Here is a 6000-nt window from a genome sequence, read left to right on the forward strand (position 1 = left end):
ATGATATTTTTTTAAAGAAATGATTTGAAGGTGAAAATATTTGTCTGTCGATATCTTGTCTTTTTAAAAACAGTGTGCAATTCTAATTTTTCTTCCGAGGTAGCCCCCCTGACTTTCTGATGATAAAAATCATCTTTTTTTTTTCTTTTTCTCCTATGAGAGAGACTGTGGCCTGATTTGTTCACAGACATTTTAGAGATGTGTATCAAACAATGACATTTTAGAAAGTTCCACAGTAACAAAAAGGCACAGGGCATATCATGTATCTATCTATCATCTATCTATCTACCTATGATCTATCTATCATCTATCTATCTATCTTTCTTTCTTTCTTTCTATCTATCTATCTATCTATCTATCTATCATCTATCTATCTATTAGCTCTTATCTACCATATGTAATGTCTATCACCTATCTAATGGTCATCTACATCTTATCTAGATTATTATAGATTATTGTGTCTATAATCTATCATTCATCTATAATAATATACATATATATCCTGTTTATTTTACCCATCAATCATATCTATCATCTCTCATCTGTGTGTGTGTGTACATGTGGGTGCAACCAGAACCCTCTTGACAGACCATCACTCTTTCTTGGGTAATAACTTGTTATTATAAAAATAATATCAAAATAGGTGTTTAAAACAGCATAGAAAGGCTTGACACAAGAAGCCAAAGTCATCGGAAGCCTTCTGTCTGGCTGGCATGAAAATCTTGATTTGAGGGAGAGTTAGAGACCTCCTTGGTGGAACGATCCCTGGCTCCTTTCATGGATGCTTAGGTCGTTGTTTTCAAAGTGCCTGTATTATTTATTATAGTGCGATTTTACCAGTTTGCAAATATTTGGCAACCCAGAGACAGAAGGGGCACCACAGTGAGGTTTGTCCCAGCCAAAGCTCTGGGGGATGACCCGGCATGGCTACATGGTCACCTGGTCTTCCATTGTGTTCTGTTTCCCCTACACAGCCAAACAACGGAACGGGCATGAAGCCGGCTTTCTTACATGCACCAAGGCATGGCTCCAGGGTCTCACAATACCCAACCCTATTGCTCTGGCTTTAGTTCAGTTTGAAACAGCCAGTTGCTGTGGATTCTCCCACAACGCAACCTCAGGAGGGCTATAAATACAACAAATGCTCCACTCAGTCAACAAACGAGGGAGGTCCAGAGAGCCCAGTGAAGCTTCTGACACCTGCCAGTGATCACAAACAGATATGACTTAGCATCCTAAAAGACTCAACCATGGAGCTCTGTGATGGGCAGATCACACGAATAAAGCATTATGGAAACAGGTCCGTATTTCCGACAGCAGGCTCCTCACTAACGAGAATGGCTGGAAAGTGATGACTCCTTGCCAGTGGGCACCCTATCCTGGAGAGGCCCAGAGCTGGCCACATAGACGACTGGCTCGTACTGGTTCGTATTGCCTGTTGTCTATTGTACCTGTGCCTTCCCAGACGTGCTTCGAACGAGTTTCGCCGTAGCAAAGGTTTCAATAGAACCTGATGAAAAAGAATGTGCCAAAGAGTAGCAATTACTCTCTAATTACACAGTCGTCTTTTTTCTAAATACGCATTGCATTTTGCGTGTGCGGTGGGCATGTGTTCAGCTGGATGCAGATGGGAGGAACTCGCCAACAAGCTTGCTCTGGTTTGCTTTCTCTGTGTACTTTCTTCTCCACTGGACCATGTGTGCCATGGGGAACGGAGCAGTGCTCCGCCTCCGCAGACCTACAGCTGCTGCCTGGGCTTAATGAGTTCTAAAAAATCGGAGAGGCACCCGGTCCTCATCTGTCACCGTGGCAGATCTGCTTGTTCTGAGAGCGAAGCTGGCAAGCAAGAAGGCTGCCGGTTCCAGCCATAGGATCAGATAACCTATTCGTAAACGCTAACACGAATCATGCCAATTAATCGAGATTTTTCAACAATTCTGTTTCTCATGAGGGCCAAAAAGATCCAAAGGGAAAGTGCCACAGAGCATTTGTTTGTTTGTTTGTTTGTTTGTTTGTTTATTGATAGCTTCATTTTGAGACAGGGTCTCATTCAGCCCAGGCTGGCCTTGAACTTGCTGCATAGTGGAGAATGACCTTGAACACCCGATTCCACTGCCTTTTCCTCCTAACACCTGGAATTTACAGGGTACCACCGCGACTTTCAAAAGGCACACCCCGAATCTTGTGAAAAGCCAGTCGCCTGGCTTCCTTCTTGAGGCCTAGATGAATCGAAGCAAATCTGTCGAGGGTGTTGGTTCTGTCTCCTCTCAGCCCACTATTTTCTCTCTGTGTTTCTCCTTCTCCATGGGATGCTAAGGTGGCAGCTTGCAGTAAACAGCCTTCAGGACTTTCTTTGATGCTGGCCTCATTTCTAATGAGTAGCCAGGTATAGTAAATCCCCCCCCCCCCCCCCCCCGCCCCTGCTGTGAGGAGGGTTATGTAAGAAGCGCCTCGGTTCTGGAAGCTACTTCTCCAGGTTGACAGGGCTACAGCGATTTCTTTTACTACTTATTATAAAATTCGGGGACAAATACAAAGATGGGACAATCACCTTGGCCAAGACACACCAACCACCCTTAGCTTCGAAGGGGTCCTTCCGGCCCCGCCTCCCCTTCTAGGGGGTGGGAGTGGGGGCTCTCTCAGGAGTCCTGGGAAACCTCTATGATCCATCCTGTCCTGCTGACTGTAAGCCCCGCCTCCTGAACCAACGCCTGACTGTAATTGGACAACCGGCCACAACATAGATAAAATTCGGCTAATACTTGGTTGTTTCCAAAGGTTGCAAAGGAAGCCTCTCCGCAGACCTCTTTGCTTCCAGAAGACCCGTGGCTGACGGCAGCTTGGCCCTAGCGTTCGTGGCCGTTCTCCCTTTGTGTCCATACTTCGCCTTGGCTTATATAGACACCAGCTGCGTGGGATTAGGGCACATCCCAAGGACCTCATTTTCAATTTGGTAAAAGACTCTTAAATAGCCGGGCGGTGGTGGTGCACCCCTTTAATCCCAGCACTCGGGAGGCAGAGGCAGGCGGGTCTTAGTGAGTTCGAGACCAGCCTTGTTTACAAGAGCTCCAAAACAGGACTCCAAAGCTACAGAGAAACCCTGTCTCGAGAAAAAATAATTCTAAATAATGCTACATTCTGAGGTTCGGGGGGGGGGGCACTTTGCTCAGGCCAGAGGCCCAGCTGGAAGGAAATAAAGTTGGCCCTTAAGCCTCGCCCCCAATCCCAGTGTCACCTGGTGGTTAACTAGCCTGGTGCTGGGGGTCTGGCTCATAGGCATGCTCCCTGGTTCCCATGGAGCTCATTTGCCCCTTTAGTTCTTAGCATTTTTAAAGAGAGATCATTATTTGGTGTATCCTAGGTCCTCTTCTAGAGTCTTGGGGAACTCTCTTCTCAAAGCTGAGGCGGCAGTCTATGACATAGCTGTCCTCAGATCCCAGGAGCCAGGGTGATGACAGTGCTGACTTCTCTCAGCCTCAACCCCCCCCCCCCAGTGTGACTTCAGCACCTTAGTAGAAAAACAATAACAAAAGAACTGTTCTCAGACTCTAACTGCCAGCACAGTTTACCATTATCCTGCAGTCGATCCAGAGGAAACCATCGACAAGATGTTTAACAGCTTCCCTTCTCCCTCACAGGAGGCGGCAAACTCATCATAAATCTCCCGGTATACCCAAATACCTTTCTCACCTAACCTCGGGGCTTCTTCCTTCGGTTCCAGTAACACTGGTCTCATTCTCTAGACGCTTCTGCTTTGCGCCTTCTGTTCCCTCTGTCTGGAAGTGTCCTCACAGGTCACCACTTCTTTGGTCATCCTATCGAAAACCAATTTAAAACCCCGGCTGTTTATTAAGTAAAGTGCCTTTATTATCATGCAGATTTTTTTAATTTATTTCTTTTTTTTCAAGATTTATTTATTTATTTATTTATTATGTATACAACATTCTGCCTCCATTTATGCCTGCACGCCAGAGGAGGGCACCAGATCTCATTACAGATGGTTGTCAGCCACCATGTGGTTGCTGGGAATCGAACTCAGGACCTCTGGAAGAGCAGTTAGTGCTCTTAACCACGGAGCCATCTCTCCAGCCCCCTTATTTATTTCTTAATTGTCTCTCTCCTCCAAGTTTTCTCGCCTCCTGGTTTATTCCAGATGCACCCTAATACCAGGAGATGTCTCCAATAAAGACCCTTTTGTGGACATTGACTCTTTGCGTGAAGATGTCTGTCTCACGTATGCTGGTGCTCTCTGAGGCAGAGGTACAACCTCCTTTTTCAGGTCCCTCTGAGAGGATAAAAGCCCCCAGTTTCCCTTCATTCTGCCCATGATATCATTAGACTCAGATCTTTCGTAAAACCCTAAGGCACCACACAGAACACCACCTCAGCTCTGAGTCAGCTGGGGTCCGGGCTCCGTTTTTAACACTGATAGCTGTGTAAAAGTAACCGAATCTTTCTGAATTCCATGGAATGAATGGATAGAACCACAGCTATCCTGCAGGGATGCGAATATTAATTCACATATGGAAAGAAGGGACTTAGGATGGCATTCCACAACCACAAATCACTGCCATAACTACTAGATTTTAACCCTTTTTAGCTTGGGAAGGACTACAAAGCTACAAATATCTGGATCTCGTTCGTAACGCAGCAGCAAGTTTCACCAATCTTTCTACTTTCTCTGGGAGAAAACAGGATGATAAAGACCACCTCGGTGGCTTGTAACTAGATTAGCTACATTTTCACTAGTGTTGACATTTACGAAAGGAAGCCGTCGTATAATGGATTTCTGCGGTCATTTTCTCAAGGTTCAGTTTTGAAGTCATTTCATACTGTTTCTTTGGCCCCATGCTGTAGAACACGCCACATTTGCCCCAGGCCCCCGACCCTTTTGGCTCTAGCCAACTGAGGTTTTTGTTATTTTGCCTCCTGCTCCAAACTCACCGGAAGCACCAAGGACGTCCCACCTCCTGAAAATGGCTGAGGAACGGTGGCAGGACTGTGGGCATCACTGACTTTGCTGCTTTGAGGTAAGTGGAACTTTGATCAGCAACCCTTTCAGTGTCCCGTCCCTCTTCCATTCCCCGTCTTTCTGAAGGAGATGTATTTTGAGCAGAACATCAGGGAAGGTAGTGAACTAGTAGGAAGAAGAAAAGGAGGAACCCTTTGGCAATCTCAAAGCCCGTCTTAGGTAGCAAAAATCAAAACATCCTTGGGCAACAATAAGCAACTTTACCTGGCCACAGGGACTGTGTCCCAGGAGTGAGAAGAAAGGAGGAACAGAATTCGGGAAGGTTCAAGATTTGGTCTTGACTGATTGGTTGGGGAACTGGGCTCGGTTTTAGAAAAACTGAACCTAGCCAACCTAGCCCTGGCCCTGGTTGATCTACAGGACCTTTGGAGAGTACAGTGTTCACCTAAGCAGGAGGAAAGCGGAGTAGAAAACCGGGCATCTAGTCACATGTGAGGGGCACCTTTACCATGTGAGACATCTCTAGGTAAACCAGGAAACCAGTGAGACACCAGATCTAGGATGGCTAGTCCTGGAGAGCCAGAGTCCATCAAGACACAAAGGCTGTGAGTCCCAAGGTCACCCGTGTGAAGATCCTAACTCTTACAGTGGTTTATTAGGAAGTGGACTTGGAGAAATCATTGTATCTGGGGGTAGAGCCCTGAAGCATGGGATTAGCTTCCTCATAAAAGAAGCCCCAGGGAGGCCCCATCTCTGCTTCAGCAGACAGGTAGACTACTGCTTTGAGAATTCCCTGTCTGAGAACCAGAAATCGGGCCCTTGCCAGACCCTGAACTTTCTGGTGCCTTGATCTTGGACCAGTTACCAAACCTATGAAAAATAAATGTCTGTGGTTAGCAAAATCCCCCAGTCCATGTTATTCTGTTACAGCAGCCAGAATGAACTAGGAAACCTGGAGACATGGGAGGAAAAAAAGTATGGCCTTGCTTGCCCTACTTCCCGTTTGCTTTCTCTGCCTCATGCTGCTG

Source organism: Chionomys nivalis, chromosome 14, assembly GCF_950005125.1.
Source record: "Chionomys nivalis chromosome 14, mChiNiv1.1, whole genome shotgun sequence".
Lineage (NCBI taxonomy): Eukaryota > Metazoa > Chordata > Mammalia > Rodentia > Cricetidae > Chionomys > Chionomys nivalis.